Genomic DNA, 16094 nt, shown 5'->3' with positions numbered 1-16094 from the left:
TATTAACTAAAGTATCGTACCAAACGCATAATTGACTTGTTAACTCTGAAATCATGGATTTCTTTGAAGTTTTCTGCTCGATAGGCCCAAAATGGGCGATTAGGCCGAACTAGTTCTCTACCCTATATACAGAATTCGACATTGAAATACCTAGAAAACGATACCGTTACAAATGCTAACCATTTATTCACCCAGAAAAATGGATTTTTGTTTCAGGGCCTAATGTATTTTGATATTTGTTTAAATATATTATATCACTATTTCATCAAAACATAGTTTTTAATCAACACACAGATTATTGACTCTACAACTGGTTTGTTGATTCAAAAATATTTTCCTTTGAATTAACCGAATAATATATTTGAATCAATACCAAAAATATATAAGGCCCTGAGCCAAAAATATATCCATTTGAATTTAAAAATCATTTCTCCACGTGTTGAGATCTGATTTTAAATGAGAAGCGTCGCAGAATATTTCGATAACCTAGAATTTGGAGAATGTTCAAAGCCCAGAAACTAACAATATACTTACTAACTATAGCTGCTGGTAGCATTCACCATGAAAACAGTTCCATATCTGTAATTTTTTGAGCATCAGATTTATATATTTTGAGCATTAAAACTGTCACTGGCAGCGCAACAATCTCCCTTTTATACCAGCGCCATTTTTTACTTTGGGAAAATTTCGATTAGATCTATTTACCCAGAATCTGGGTAGATTCTACTCATCACAACAAAACTAGTTTACTCAGATTTTGGCAACTCTTTACTGGATACAAGAATGGGTGCCATCCACCCAGTCACTGGGTGGATTCAAAATAGCGTGGCAACCAACGGGGAAATTTATAGTAAACAGAACAGTGACATATAGTGGCTATTTCGCACCATTTTGTGAGACGATGGTTTAAATGAAACGCGCTGAGAGAATAAAAGTAAATCTGGTTACACGGCCAACTAAAGGGTGGAACGGTCAAATATTGGCCAATCATGATTAAGTGCACACTGATTATGTTATTGTATAAATGATCAAACTTTGCTTCTTTTTAAAGTTCAATGACTGCAAAAATACAGGATAATTATTTGATTAGGCTTCCGATTTTCTAAATGCGAACTGTCAGAGTTTACGTTTCACAGATTTTGTACTGCTGTTGTATCAATATTACTTGATGCTGAACGTCAATATGCTTTGAACTGTTTCTCATTTCCAACAGTTTTCTGAGTTTTCTAGAGGTTCCGCTTAACGATTGTCCAATGTTTTTAAATTGGGTGCAGCTCCGGCGAGTTTAAAGGGTTTTTGTCTTTGGGTACGACTTGCACGTTGTTGGTGGTAAACCGTTCCTGAGCCGTTTTCCCATAGTGACTGGAAGCGAGTTCTAGCCAAAACAGGTCAACACTTGGTCGACAATGCCAGTTGTCACGAAAATTTCGCATTTCAGCCCACAGGTGCAAATCTCAAGCCAAACCAAGTATTTTTTCGGGAACTTTGACAACTTTTTATGCTTAAATTTATCTTGAATCTTTCCTTTTCCGGTAGCCATGTAAACTCTTGACCTAGAAGCTGCTTGAAATCCACCTTGACGTATATTTCATTATAACGCAATCAAATTTCTGACGCAATCAATTTCGCTTATGCTCGAGCAAAATTATGATACGCTGTTCCTCTTGCTTCGACGCTATTTTGACAACTGAATGAAAAATGGCAAAAACGAAATAGAGGCAACATTCCATGCGCACAGACCTGCAAAATGAGGGGTGCTCAAGTTTTTTAAATGCACGATTAAAAAATAATTCGCCACATTTGGGTCGACCAATTTTTGACCGTTCCACCCTTTAAGTTATTTTGTCTGCAAGGTTTGGCAACCCCAGAGTGGCAAGTGAATTTCCATTTTGAAATTTCTGGTTTTTTCCTGGTTTTCCTGCTCAATGATTTAAAAATTTCCTGGTTTTAAAAACCATGTACTTAAAAAACAATTTTTAATAAAAAAAAAAAATAAGGTGAATCCTTGTACCATCATTCTTCGCGCAATGCGGAATTTCACAAACCAAAATAGGTATTAAGGTTCTTGTGAATGCCCGTGAAATCTGTATCTGATTGTTTGCTGTAAAGAAGCTAGTAGGTGAGCCGCGCTACTTCGTCGTATCATGGCGCCTATTTCCGTTCTATGTGCTATAATAGCAAAGCGTTTTCACTCATGTTTTTGCAAAAACATCTTTGCTTACAAGGTTAATTATGATTGACACTGAAACATTTGCGATAACCCGTAAAATGAGCAATTTTAGGGGTGTATGACGACGAAAAGCTGAGATACGACGGACTAGCGCGAAGCCCTATTTAATGTCTGAAATTTAGAGATCTATAAACCCCTAAATCTTGAGATTTCTGTTTTTAAAACTGCGATTTTTTTAACTTTATTATTGATATTTACAGCCAACGTTTATTTCAAGGTGAAATTGCGAAGTGTGATATGAATGAGGACTCTTTAAACAAACCTTTGCTTCTAACAATTTTACAGATTTCCAGTATTTTAAATTTTCCACAAATTGTCAACGATTAAGGATCTTACTTAGCGGAATTTTGATTACAACATGATTTCAAAATCATATGATTAAAAGATTTCATAAACAACGCTGGTTTAATAACTCTTATTATTGAAAAGACTGACTGCTGAAGTTCATAGAAACTCCCTAAAGTTCGTAGAACTTCCCTGAACCGTTAAGATCTTTCCTGAAGGGTGCATTGAAGTTTGTATTGCCTGAATTTCATGGGACTTCTCCGAAGTTCGAAGGACTTTTTTTTTAAGATCTTAGGACTTCCCTGAAGTTCGAAGTTTTTTTGAAATTCATAGGAATTCCTTAAATATCGTAGAAGTACCACGAAGTTCGTAGAAATTCTCAGAAGTTCGTAAGACTTCCTTCAAGAACTTTCTCGAAGATCTGAGGACTTCCCTGAAGTTTGAAGAGCTTCCCTGAAGTTCGTTAAATATCGAAGGGTTTTCCAAAAGTTTGTGGGTCTTTCCTTAATTTCTTGGGAACTCCCTGAAGTTTGGAGAGCTCCCATGAATTTCGTACGACTACCTGTAGTTCAATCGACTTCTCGGAAGTTCTAGGAACTTTTTTGAGCTTGGAGAACTATGTTAAGTTCAGAGGACTTCCCAAGAGTATTGAAGACTTCTCGGAAGCTCGGAAAAAAACAATGAGTGTCATAGGATTATCCTTAAGTTTAAAGCAATGCCTAAATGTCGTAGAAGTTACATTAAATCTGTAGAAAATTCTGTAAAATTCGTAGCTATTCCCCAAAGATTAAAGAACTTCCCTGAAGTTCGTTAGACTTCTCTGAAATTTGTAGAACTTCTCTGAAGGTTCGGAGAGATTTCCTGACCGTCGTAGGTCATCACAGTAGTTCACAGGATTTTCCTGAAACTTGTAAGCCTTTCCCGAATTTTGTAGAACTCGCAAGAAGTTCGAAGGCCTTATCTGAAGTTTTCGAAATAGAACTTTTTTATTGAACATGTTGAACAGGTACTGCAAAGTAGTTACGCGTCGGCACTGCTTAAGTCTGCTATAAATTAAGCACAAATCATACATGCAATTGATTCGAGAGAAAAAAATAAATTAATAATACAAAATATATTTACTAACTTCTCAGGGTAAATTTTGTTCATCAATCTTTAGTTGTGTGAAAGATTTAGCTTGTACAAAATGGTTAGTTTGGACCTGATTATAAAAAGGAACTTTGACATACATAAAATTTAAAACCTATTTAAATTATACAAACAAGATTATTTTCCTGGTTTTTTTCCCGGTTTTTACTGGTGAAAATTAATTCCCGACTTTTCCCGGTTTTCCTGGTTTTCTTGGTTCACTTGCCACCCTGCAACCCGCAATTTTGTTTTAACTTCGAGTGTATTTTAATTTGAGCGACTGTCATCTGCTTCGGATACGGATTCGGATTTTGACCGTATCGATAGTGATTATTTCAAAAACATCCGTTGAAATGCACGGACAGCATCGTCAGTGAAAAGTGGTCTCAATTCTGTCGGTTTTCTTCCTGTCAAGCATGACGGAAAACTCTTTTATAGCGTCATTAATCTACCATATTGATAATTAAATTATCGTTTAGATGAAAGTCGATTTTAAGGTGATACTCTAAGGAAGCCTTAGTGTGAAACTTCAAAGGCACAAATGTCAGCTTCCACAAAACATACAAATTTGAAATTGCTACTCTCTGTTTGTAGTAGCACAGCAAGCAAGGAGTAGCAACTTCAAATTTGTATGTTTTGTGGAAGCTGACATTTGTGCCTTTAAAGTTTCACGCTAAGGCTATCTTAGAGTATCACCTTAAACTAATTTATTGTACTTCAGCTATATTTCAATTCCGATTTAGATTTATTCGTGGCATCTGATAGCGGAAATCTATAAGCAGTTCCGGGTGCAGTTGGGTCGCCCTTAGCTCAGTGGGTAACGGTGCAGCTACCAAGCAACCAAGACCAGTCCAAGACCAAGGCCGCCTCGGCTGGGTTCGATTTACGCTCGGGTCTAGGAATCTTTCGGGTTGGAAAATTGATCGACTTCCCTGGGCATAGAGTTATGATTCCACTTGCCACACATTAATACTAATGGAAAAATGGTACAGACATCGAAAGCTCTCAATTGGGATCTTTAATTTTGAAAAATATATCGGTTTCTATACATCATCTGATGAGCACAACGATATTTTTTTCGATCCTATTCACTTCTATCTTGATTTTTAAATCAAGATTTAAAGCAAACTAATCACTTCATTGTTTGACACCAGTGTTCACTCGGCAGTCGACAAAAGCAGGCCACTCTCGATGTGTGCTACGCGATCGTCTGTTTTCTCGGCAGCAACCATTGTGTGGTCCTCCTCATTGTTCTTCATTAGCAGTTCTTTCGGTCGATGCGTCGTCGACTTTGGAAAGCAACCGTTTTGTGATGAGTGTGTGAGTGCTGACCACGTTTTGCGTCCATTGCTGCAATGGACGCGCTCTGACCCTCGTTGGCGTACAACAATTTGCCATACAATGAAACTACTAGAAGCGGCTCCAGTTCTGATGGAGAAGGCTTTTTGGATAGCGGAACATAAAGTGTTTATTGTGTTGTACCTTTTGACTATAGTTTTAAGATGTATTGTATAGTGACCAAGAATCCTCGGCTCTGTAAAGTTAATTCGGTTGAGCCTTTTCAAATAAATTAATAAACAAAAAAAAAATTGTTTGACACAAAACCAACAAATTGACAGCTCACTCTTATACAAAGTACTACCGAGGGGCGCTAAGAGGGTGATTTTTGCTTATGTAATTGCACTTATTTAAAACAGTTCCAGCAACAATCAATTCGAAACTAACGATTTTAAATTGGCTAGCCTATTGGTCCCAAGCAAATCGATCAATGGACCCCATTCTAGGCGAAATTCTAGTACTACACTATGTTTGTTTTGATTCACTTTGAAAGTTTGACAGATAAAATGAGGGATTCGGGTATTTTCCTATGTGTCGAGGGGTGCATCGATTAGCTTGGAACCGAAAATAGTACCAGGGCTGAGCCAAAAAGATGAGGTCGATTCTTCGGGACCATCTGGTCTTAGAGTTACCTCTATGGTTTCAGTGCTCCAAAATTGATTACGAATATCCAATTACCTTAAAACCCCTAAAGAACCCAATTAATAACACTAAGCTGAGAGCACGCAATAAGCTAATATGCGATAAGCAATAAGCTTGAAATGCGAAAAAGGAGAAGAAGGCTGCAGTTTCTGTTTTTCAAATTGTTGCGGATTTGAAGAGGGAACAGATTTATGATGATATAAAGATCGTGATATGCCTGTCTTGATTGATGATTTACACTACTGCGCAAACCTATGCATAATTATTTAAATATCAAAATCGAAATTTCAACCTCAATCTCAATACTTTCCACGCTTTTCCTCGTAAAGCGCTCGTGCTTATTTTCATTGCCTTTGGCATCAGTCTTCACGCGTCTCTTATTTAACATCGTCTCTGGTCCGCAATAGGCTCTTTTGATGCACCATCAACAGGGAGCTGCATCGTCAAGCTAACCCAAGGGGTAATCAACTCTGCACACTGTGCCGAAGCACATCGAAGCACACTGATCGGCACGTTAGGGAGCACGATGATAAGAATGACACAGAATACAATATCACTGCTTTGTGTTGAAATTTTGCCAAGCGTTGCTAAGGTTTACTACTTTGCTTACTTCAAAGTAAGGGGGAATTTTTGTCGATTTTCCAGCAAGATTATCCCAAATCATAATAAAAAAAATTACACAATTGACGAGACTCTCCGTGCCGTGGGGATGGACCTCTAACGAAAGTCTACAGGGTATTTGACGGATGTCCATAGTTTCGAAAGGATTTATGTTTTGGGGGAAACCCAAACAAATTAGTCAGAGTCAGAGCCACGTAGAATAAGTCTGCTTACCCCAGATGGTCGGACAGAATGCAAATTGTAAAGGTAAAGAGAATTGGAGAATCCAGTTCCAATTGCAGCATTGATGTATGGTGTCAACAAGAACTCGGTGCAGAACGGTCCTGACATTCTGTAGATGCGTCTGCAACCACAGCAGTTTCTCCCGGATAACCACTCGGTACTATTGATGGTCCACCAATCAGCCTCATTCTATGGACTGAACCATCTAGGAGTTTAGATTGACTGTGGAGGCTGGTTAGTGGATCCCGTATTAACAACATTGAGAAGGATTCCGCTTGCAGAATTGTAAAGTTAACCACACCGGATATAATGAAGCCAACCTGAACCGCGGTATTAATAAGCGCAATCGGAACCGCCAGTAGTTTAAGGTCTATAAATATGCAATGGATGCTGTTGGATATAAGTCGATGGAAGATATGGATGAACGGATTAAAAGTAAAAAGTTGAGAGTCATCAGAAAGATCAAGAAGAGCAGTTAGACGAATTCAGTACTCAACAGCGACTGCTGGCATTAGGAAGCTACTGAACGTCTATTGCTGCTTCTACTATCGCCGGTGAGAATTTTAGGTCGAATCCTTCCTGATTGCCTGAGTAGCATGATGGTAATGTTGAGGCACATCTTCCACTTTCCGGTTGAGTAATTATGAAATAGGATTCGGTGAAGAATGACACCCGGTACAGAACTTTCTTCCCATGGGTGGACAACTTCTGCCATCAGTCACCCTTCTCGTGGAGGGGCAAAACTTCGAGGTTGGCAACGGTCATCGTATACTGGCTAACAGTTCCAGCAGTGGCCGACAATCTAGCGCTTGTCAATATTCTCATTCGTTTGGCATCGTTGAACCAAGAGGAATGAATGTTCTGCAAAAAAAAATACTAACATGCGTGTTATTTGATGCTTGTTTTACTTATAAACAGGCCAGGCACACAAATAACAGGCAATATGCACACAAATAACTCGTTTAATCATCCGTGAGAACTTGACAAGGTAAACAAATAATCTCAAAAGTCATAACTGCAGGGTTGCCAAACTCATGGGTTACTGAGACTGACAGTGTGATTGCTACACTTTGGTACATTCGGCACAACACTGGACACAGCTTTTGGCACAGATAAGGGATCGTCCATTAATTATGTCACACTTTTAGGGGGAGGGGGGGGGGTTTGGAAACTGTGACGAGCCTTACAAAAAACAATTAAGGTCCATATAAAAAATGTGACATAGGGGGGAGGGGGGTTTGAAAATGGGCCAAATTTGCGTGACATAATTAATGGACCTTCCCTAAAATACTCAGCACAGATTGAGATGTGCAGCGTTGAGTACCCCTTGAGCTAACCGCATTTTTTTACATCTGGCAGTGGCTTGTTGACATGGACTTAGAAAAAATTGAATGTTTTTTTTTTTATATTTTTAAGTTTGAGATTTAAAAAAAAAACATAGTTGGACAACATATCTTTTAGTCCTTTTTATTTTAAAACTCAAATCCACTTGAATGAGCTAACAGGCAAAGTGACGTCAGCGTGCAATATGACATTGCTGATCCACAGAAAACTTCTCATTTGGGAGAGTAAAGAAGAAGAAGCAGAATAGCCAGTACCGCTGCTGTCATGTTTATGTTCTGCATGTTAAAGTTTTTTATTTGAAATCTTTTAACTTTAAATGTAAAATATAAATTTAGAAATTTTAAATGTTCAATTTTAAATTTCACATTTGAAATTTTAATTTTTAAATTATTAATGTTTAATATTAGACCTGTGTACCGGTCATACCATCGGCGACGGCGGCGTAGGAATCATTTATGCGCCGGCGGCGGCGGCGTTCTTACACTGCACAATACGTAAATATTAATTAAATCAATTTAAAATCATTGTCTAAAAATTAACATTTCAACGTATTTCGATATTAATATTGTTTTGCTTTATGTGCATACTTTGCAGTTATTGAATATGATATGCAACAAAGGTATCGGGAATCGAGGTAATTGCATTTTCATTAAAAAAAAAAATCGAACAAGCACAATCGTCATCGGCGTATGAAACATGGTTTCGGCGGCGCGCCGACTCAAAATTGTCGTCGGCGGCGGCGTATGAAAAAGCGCTGGCGGCGGCGCACAGGACTATTGAATATATAAATTAAACTTTTAATGTTAAATTAATGTTAATGAATGTAATATTTTTAACATTAAATGTTGTATGGCAAATGCTAAATATTGAATGTAATAATGAACACATACAGAAGTAATTTATAAAATTTTAACTACGAAATGTTTACTATGTTATGGCTCATGTTAATTTTTTCATACCAGAAATTAAATTTTAAACTCATGTTGTTGGCAACACGGGCCAGCACTTTCCCGCAGGGATCTTTGCGACCAAAGTGACATATTCCATTAATTCCTTGACAGACAACGACAATGACTAATGGTAACGATAGAACGAAACAAAAATAGACATGAAAGGAACACAAAACAGTACAAGTGAACCAGCTAGCACGTTAAAATCTTAAGGGCATATTAATTTTAGTGAAATTATACCTTTCTTTCGTTCTTTCCACATAATTCTACTACAAAGACCTACACGCATTTGTTACGATACGACGGAGAACATACACGTGGAAGACTTATATTGTAAATAAACACCCTTTTAAAAACATTTAAAACATGAACTATATGCTTAAAGCCATACTTCAACCACAATACAACGAGTTCGCTGTAGGAAAGTCCGAAAAATCTCCGCTCCCGTAACAAAACATTAAGAATATAAATTCTAACCTCACATCTGTCGTCAGTACGGATCTACATCCGTAGTCAAGTTGAGGCTCGACATGCAACGTTTAGCCGAAGAAAAGGAAGTACGGGCTAGAGTATTAGCGGAAAAGGAAAGGCAGAAAAGGGCGATGCGGCTGGAGAAAGAAAGGAGAGATAAAGCCATCACCGATTTGATGGTCTTGGAGAAGGAGTTCATCGATGAAAAGTACCAGCTGTTGCAAGCTCGCTTGGAGGAAGACGACGGAGGAAAAAGCGTTAGAAGCCATCACAGTGCCCGTCAGGGAGTTGACAAAGTTCGAGAGTGGATGAGCGCGCAGCCGGCAGTGACCCTGAGTTTCAATACAGGGGGAAACGTCCGCCCTGGGATCACATCTCTGGCAATCAGCGTGGTGCATCCACCATTAATACCCACGTTCCAAACAAGCAGCGGACGCCAACCAGCGACAACCTCTGGTGAAATTGTTTTGTTTTTTTCCGTCGATCTTGTTTTTCGTGCTGAGCACCAATGCTACCGACGTGCCAGGAAGGCAGCTCCCACACCTGGACCCTACCTATCGACCCATCAACTCATGAACCGGGGACCAACGGCTTTACTTCCCATCCGAAGGAAGGCGTGATCAGAGATGTTATGCCTCAGAACATCCCGGCGGCGCCGACTGGTATTGAACCCAGGCCTGCTGGGGTGAGAGGTAATCACGCTTACCACTACACCGCCGGCGCCGTTTGGTGAAAATTCGTATGGTACAAATTTTGCCCCTGCATTCAAGGACCTGATTTCGCCGGTGAGCATGTCGCAATCCGGTTAGCCAGTGTCAAGCTCCAATTTTATCGGTGTCGCAGCAACCCGCATCCCGGTTCAGCACCCACTCGGTCCAAATTCCCAACAGCTAGCAGCTCGTCATGTGGTGCCCAACGAGCTTCCATCGTTCTCCGGAAATTCAGCAGAATGGGCCCTTTTCTGTAGTAGTTTCCACACGTCCACACAGATGTGTGGGTATACTGATGCAGAAAACTTGATGCGGAGTTTGAAAGGAGACGCCAGAAAATCCGTTAGCTGTTTTTTATGCATCCAGCGATCGTCCAGATACTATCATCCAAACACTGCTGAACGAAGTACGAGCCACTCCTAAACCGAAGCCGGAGAAGCTGGAAACCCTGATCAATTTTGGACTGGCGGTGAGGAACCTTTGTGAACAGAGTTGGTTGGAAATGCTAACATGAAGCTTTTTAGTGTGATGATTTATTAGCTAGAGAATGATCTTTAGAAGAGTGTAGGTGGATAGTTCCGTTAGAGTACGGCAGTATGAAAATTGAATAGAAGTTGAAAATGAGCGAAGGGCCATTAAAGCGACAGTTTTCAAGATAGACGCACATTTTTGCCTAGCCCGTACGATGTACGCGGGGACTTGAAGTATGTCTCCAAGTCCACAGGCAAAAATGTGCGTCCCTCTTGTTGCTCATAAACTGACTGCGGCTGTGGAATAGTTCTAGCGACGTTTTCATCACTACCTAAAGCTCCACGTCGCGAGAGCATTTCCAGTCGATGGTGTGTTATAATGCAGTTCTTCTTTACCCAACTATTGAACACCTTGTGAGTACGGGGCAGGACATGCACTTGGCGAACCCAATTCTATCGCAGGAACTCGTGGAGAAGCTGCCCGCGAATATCAAACTAGATTGGGCCCTCCACAAGCAACGTGTACTGGTTGCGGCCTGTCTGGAGAAGCCTTTGCTGAAATCGCCAGAACTGTATTCTAAGGTCAAGCAGCAGATCGTGGCATATCAAGCGAAAGGCTACGCCCATATAGCAACGGACAGGGAGCTTGCGGAAACGAATCCGAAGCAAGTATGGTACTTGCCCTTAGAGGTCGTCGTTAACCCAAAGAAGTCGGGAAAGGTGCGTGTAATTTGAGATGCAGCTTCAAACCGCTTCACCGTTCAAACTGTGTCCCTTAATTCCGATCTTTTAAAAGGACCTAATGTACTCACTCCAATTCCGGCGGTACTCAGTCGATATCGGCAAAGACAGGTTGCCATCAGTAGAGATATACAGGAGGCGTTCGACCAGATCTTGATTCGACCGGAACATCGCCCTGCACAGTGCTTCCTGTGGCGAGACGATCCATCGCTACTTGTTATGGACGTAGCAACATTTGGCTCCTCTTGCTTTCCGTGTTCACTACAGTTTGTTAAAAATTTGAATGCGGATGAACTGGCACAGGAGTTCCCGAAGGCAGCTGAGGCGGTGAAGGAAAACCACTACGTCGACGATTATTTAGACAGCGTGGATACAGTCGACGAAGCGGTACAGCTGGTGGATGAAGTATTTAAGGACGATTCACGCTAAGGGAGGATTCGAGATTGGATGTCGAATTCGTCGGATGTCATCGTTAGAATCGGCGCATGCATCGAAGGAATAAGCAAACGTTTCGTGATGGATAAATGTAGCAGTACAGAGCGTGTATTAGGCATGGCGTGGCAATCGACGGAGGATGTCTTCTCGTTTTCAATCAAGTTGCGCGGAAACCTCCAGCCTTTGATGACTGGTGATACAATTCCGACGAAACGGGAAGCTCTGAGGCTTGCTATGAGCGTCTTCGACCAACTAGGGTTGCTGGCTGTGGTTCTCGTTCATGGAAAGGTGTTACTTCGAGATATATGAAGAGTCGGTGGCGATCGGGACGAATTCATCCCGGCAGACACGTTCGGTCGTTGGAAAACATGGATCCAGATTTTGCGGCAGCTCGATGAGGTGAAGATCCCCCGTTGCTATTTCCTTAGCTACGGGCCTCAGGCGTACGACTCTCTGGAGTTGCATATCGTTGTCGACGCAGGGAAGCAGCTTATGCAGCCTGTGCGTGTATTAGACCATGGGATCGTTCGCTGTTGCCAGGTTTCAGCTCAAAGCCGCTGTTATGGGAGCACGCCTGTTGAAAACCGTCATTTCTAACCATACACTGAACATTCACCGGAAAGTAATCTGGACCGATTCCACGACAGTTCTGTCTTGACTGGGATCCGATAAACGGCGCCGTACACAGGTTGTGGCATTTAGAGTCGACGAAACCCTGGAAACTACGGACATCAAGGACTGAAGATGGGTTCCGACGAAGTGTAACCTAAGAGGACCTAATATTGAAGCCAATAGCCGCTGGTTCAACGGGCCAGGTTTTTTCTATGAGAATGAAGACTACTGGCCCCAACGTGAGCTTGCGTTGGCTGATTCTCCGTTGGAGTTGCGGCCGACACAATTGCAGATCCATGTAGAAGTGGAACAAGTGATTGACTTCAAGCGTTTCTCATAATAGGAACGGTTATTACCCGCGTTATTTCGTGCGCCGATTTTACAAGAATTGCCTAAGTAAAACTCGGAATGAACCGGCTTGTTCTACATCAACGTTGTCAGTCAAAATTGGATTCCTTAGCGACAAAATTAAGGAATGACATTGATAATGACCATGCATCAGAACCGTAGTCTTAGCCACAACGAATAGAAGATTAGGAATCACATAGATAAGGACTAATTAGCTCATTTTTTTTCCTTGTTTCAAGATCATCCTCGGTGGACAAAGCCGAGTGTTGTCACTATCAACAAGGCATAACAAGTAACAAGGACTAAGATGTGTTCCTTTGATTACTGAAAAATCGTGTTCCCCTAGTTTGAAGTAGTCAGGACTAGGAATCGGTGGTAGATCCTACATCCCGTAACGTACCACGTGAAAGATGATCTACCCGTATATGGACCATAGCATGCAAATGGTATCAAAAACCATGTGTTTTTATATTTTAGAATGCGAAAAATCAAAATCTTGGTACATATCCCCCGCGCAAAAAAAAAAAAAAAGACCAGAGTATATTCTCTTCAATTGGATGAAAATAATCCGCAGTTCCTTTAATCGCACGCCAAGCAAAGAACTTTTTATCTGACGCTGCCCATGAACTTCAGCACTTGTGGCACGTATTGTACCAATCTACAGTGTCTTTCGAGTAGTGAATTAACACCAAATCGCACCGAAATAGTACTGAGCCATCATGTTGACGGATCATTGGCCGCAGACGCCAATTCAAACACTCCCGAACGTAGATTTCAGTGTTCATCGTCTCTTTCGTCACAACTTACCACACTCACTTACCGCTTGCCAAACCATGGATTTCTTACCAAATTTTTCGGTAAAAATTGACACATCGGCATCGTCAACTTCTTGACCATGACGTACTGTGTAGTATTGGTCTACCGGAAGCGTCTTGTAGTCAAATTTGACGTATGTTTCATCGTCCAATTATCCACACAGCAGGCTATCATATAGCTACCGAGCCCTCGGTTTGACGGATGCTACTTGTTTCTGATTCCGTTTCGGCTTCTTCTGCTTCTTGAACGTTTTCAGCCCGTTTCTTGCCTTGGCACGTTGGACGTTACTCTTCGATGTTCTCAGTTTTTTGGCCAAATCTCGAACAGAGGCACTTTTCTTATTGACGAAAGCTTGGTGATCTTCCGGTCCACTTTTCGGTCCATCGGTTCCGGTTTACGGTCAGATTTTGGTGTGTCCTCGAAGGTAACAGAACTTCCGGATGGCGAATTGGATGGCTCCGATACTTACTTCCTCCATTTTTGCCAACTTCCTTACTGATCGGTTGGGAATAGTGCACCATTTGTGCACGATCGGCATGATCTGTTTGCCTCGCATTTGGATGATTTTATAAAAAAAAACCATGCACTTTGCGCAAACAAACTTGTTGAGCAATAAGTAAACAACAACACACATCGATGAACAGCTGATAAACTTCATCGGGGTAGAAATCTTGCGTCACTTTTCAAATAGACCAATGTATCAAATGTAAACAAATCGAATTAAGTGATACAAACTATTGCTCTTCTATCATTGTATGTGATACAAAAACATCCATCCGAATTTACTTTCATTTATTTAAGATAGTAATAGGTCAAAAATTGTCCAATGTACAGTTTGAAATGATGGGTACATGATTTTACTTCGGTCATTCGGACTGCCTAACATGATTGGTGCTCATTTTCCAAAGGCGGGGCCAATCTAAAGTTAGGTATTCTACTCTGAAATCTGTGAAAGGGAATCTAGTATCATGTAGACAAAACGTCCAATGTAACACTCATTGATTATGTCAATGAGAAAAATCGTCCAATGTAACATGTCCGATGTACAACTTGACTAGTCAAAACGTCCTATGTGGTTTTTTTTATATTGTAGCATAAAATTCAAAGTAAAATTGTGATTTTACCGTTTCTAAGGAATTTTCAACGTTATTATCCACTGACTACATTACAAATGGTATTGCAAACTGTATTGTTTCTAAACAGTTAAAATAATAATCTGTCGAACTTCAACTTCGATTTTCTCAAAGTTGTGGATATGTTACATTGGTCTATTTGCAAAGTGACGCGAGAAATGGCAGCGAGTTCAAAGTGTGCTTATACTTTCTGAGACACCCTATAGTAAACTGGATGGACGTCCGAAAATTTCCTTATACATTTTGGTCACAGCTTTTATAAAGGAGCGCAAGTTGATTGATATTGTTGTGCCCAGTTAATATTAATTAAATAATCATCGGTTTTCGGAGCTGGTCACTCTTGGAGTATGACAGGCCTAAAACTACTACATGCTACATGGCAAAAACTTACGCGATTGAGCCTTCCAAATAAACAAACTAGATGCTACATAGCTACCTGCAATATTATGCAAGCTGTTGCCTGGCTGAAATTTAAAATTCCACTTTATTATACATAAAGCAATGTCAAAATTTAATTCAAATTAATCACCATATAGATTGCCGCCATCTGCCGCAAAATTCACTACCAAATTAATTATACCCTCGAATTTCCTAAGCATTGCTTCCAATTCGCAAGACGAAAAGTGTTTATTTTTTGCAACGAAAATTACTCTTTCTAAACGAAAACAAAACCTCAAAATGAGAAGGAAACGAAACTCACCGCCCTCCCATCTTCTCCTCAGCTTAATCGGTTCCCCTCGTTAAATTGTTTAATATAATTTCTCGAAAACGAAACCGATCGTAATAATTCGCGCAACCACCACCGGCAGACTCAACTTCAAAACAGGGGCAAAAATAATGCACAAATAAATTGCTACTTCTGGGGTTTCAATTCGAACTCGATCCAGCTCCAAAAGGGTTAGGTACTGACTGCAAACCTCCCCACAACCCACAACCACCCAGCCATTTAATTACCCACGTTTTGATTGGTTGATTTTCTGCTTCTCTTCGGTTTGGTTCAGTTACTTCCGCTTGCTCGCTCGTCGCTGGGGCCCTTATTACAATCATAACTGCTCGCTCACTCGCTCGCGCGGTCCGGTCGGTGACTTATGGTGAAAATTTTAATTCAAAATTAGAGAAATTCCGTGTCGTCACCTCTAGCCAATTGATCCGTCGAAGCCACTGCTCTCGGTATGGAAATTTTCAAGTCACCCGTCGTCGTCGTCGTCAGGAGCTGGAGGAGATCAAGAGAAAGTCCTCCCGTGGTCGCCGTCGTCGTCGTTGGAAGATTTATAGAGCACCACAACGCGCCTAACGGCACCTTGTGCGCATTGCAATTACCCACCTTGGCCTCTGCTGGTAGTTGCACCCAGCTGCTCGGACAAGTTGATTCGGAATTTCACTGCCAACTAAAATAAGAAGAGAGACTTACTCTCGATTGGATGTCCTACCGAGTCACCTTCAGCGCCCGGCAGGCAGGCCGATTGGGCCGGTCACGTTCCGCGCGCGCGTGTGTGTGTGTGAGTGTAGAAAACGAAGCAACTAGCCAAGATGCAATTGTCCGGTTCTCCGCGTGGTGGTGGGTAAAAGGGAAGAACCGGTAATTGCACCAGTTTCTT

At 41.0% G+C, this 16094-nt stretch overlaps 1 protein-coding gene across 1 annotated transcript in view; it reads right to left on the bottom strand.

Moving 5' to 3' along the window:
- LOC135698754 (glutaredoxin domain-containing cysteine-rich protein CG12206-like) overlaps nucleotides 1-16094 on the bottom strand; it is a 162830-nt gene that overhangs the window by 81833 nt on the left and 64903 nt on the right. The window lies entirely within an intron of this gene.

Source organism: Ochlerotatus camptorhynchus, unplaced genomic scaffold (assembly GCF_037179485.1).
Source record: "Ochlerotatus camptorhynchus isolate MF236.1 unplaced genomic scaffold, CSIRO-AGI_Acam_v1.1 ptg000094l, whole genome shotgun sequence".
Lineage (NCBI taxonomy): Eukaryota > Metazoa > Arthropoda > Insecta > Diptera > Culicidae > Ochlerotatus > Ochlerotatus camptorhynchus.
Note: the sequence above shows the minus strand (reverse complement) of the source record. Positions and strands in the feature narration are given on the sequence as shown.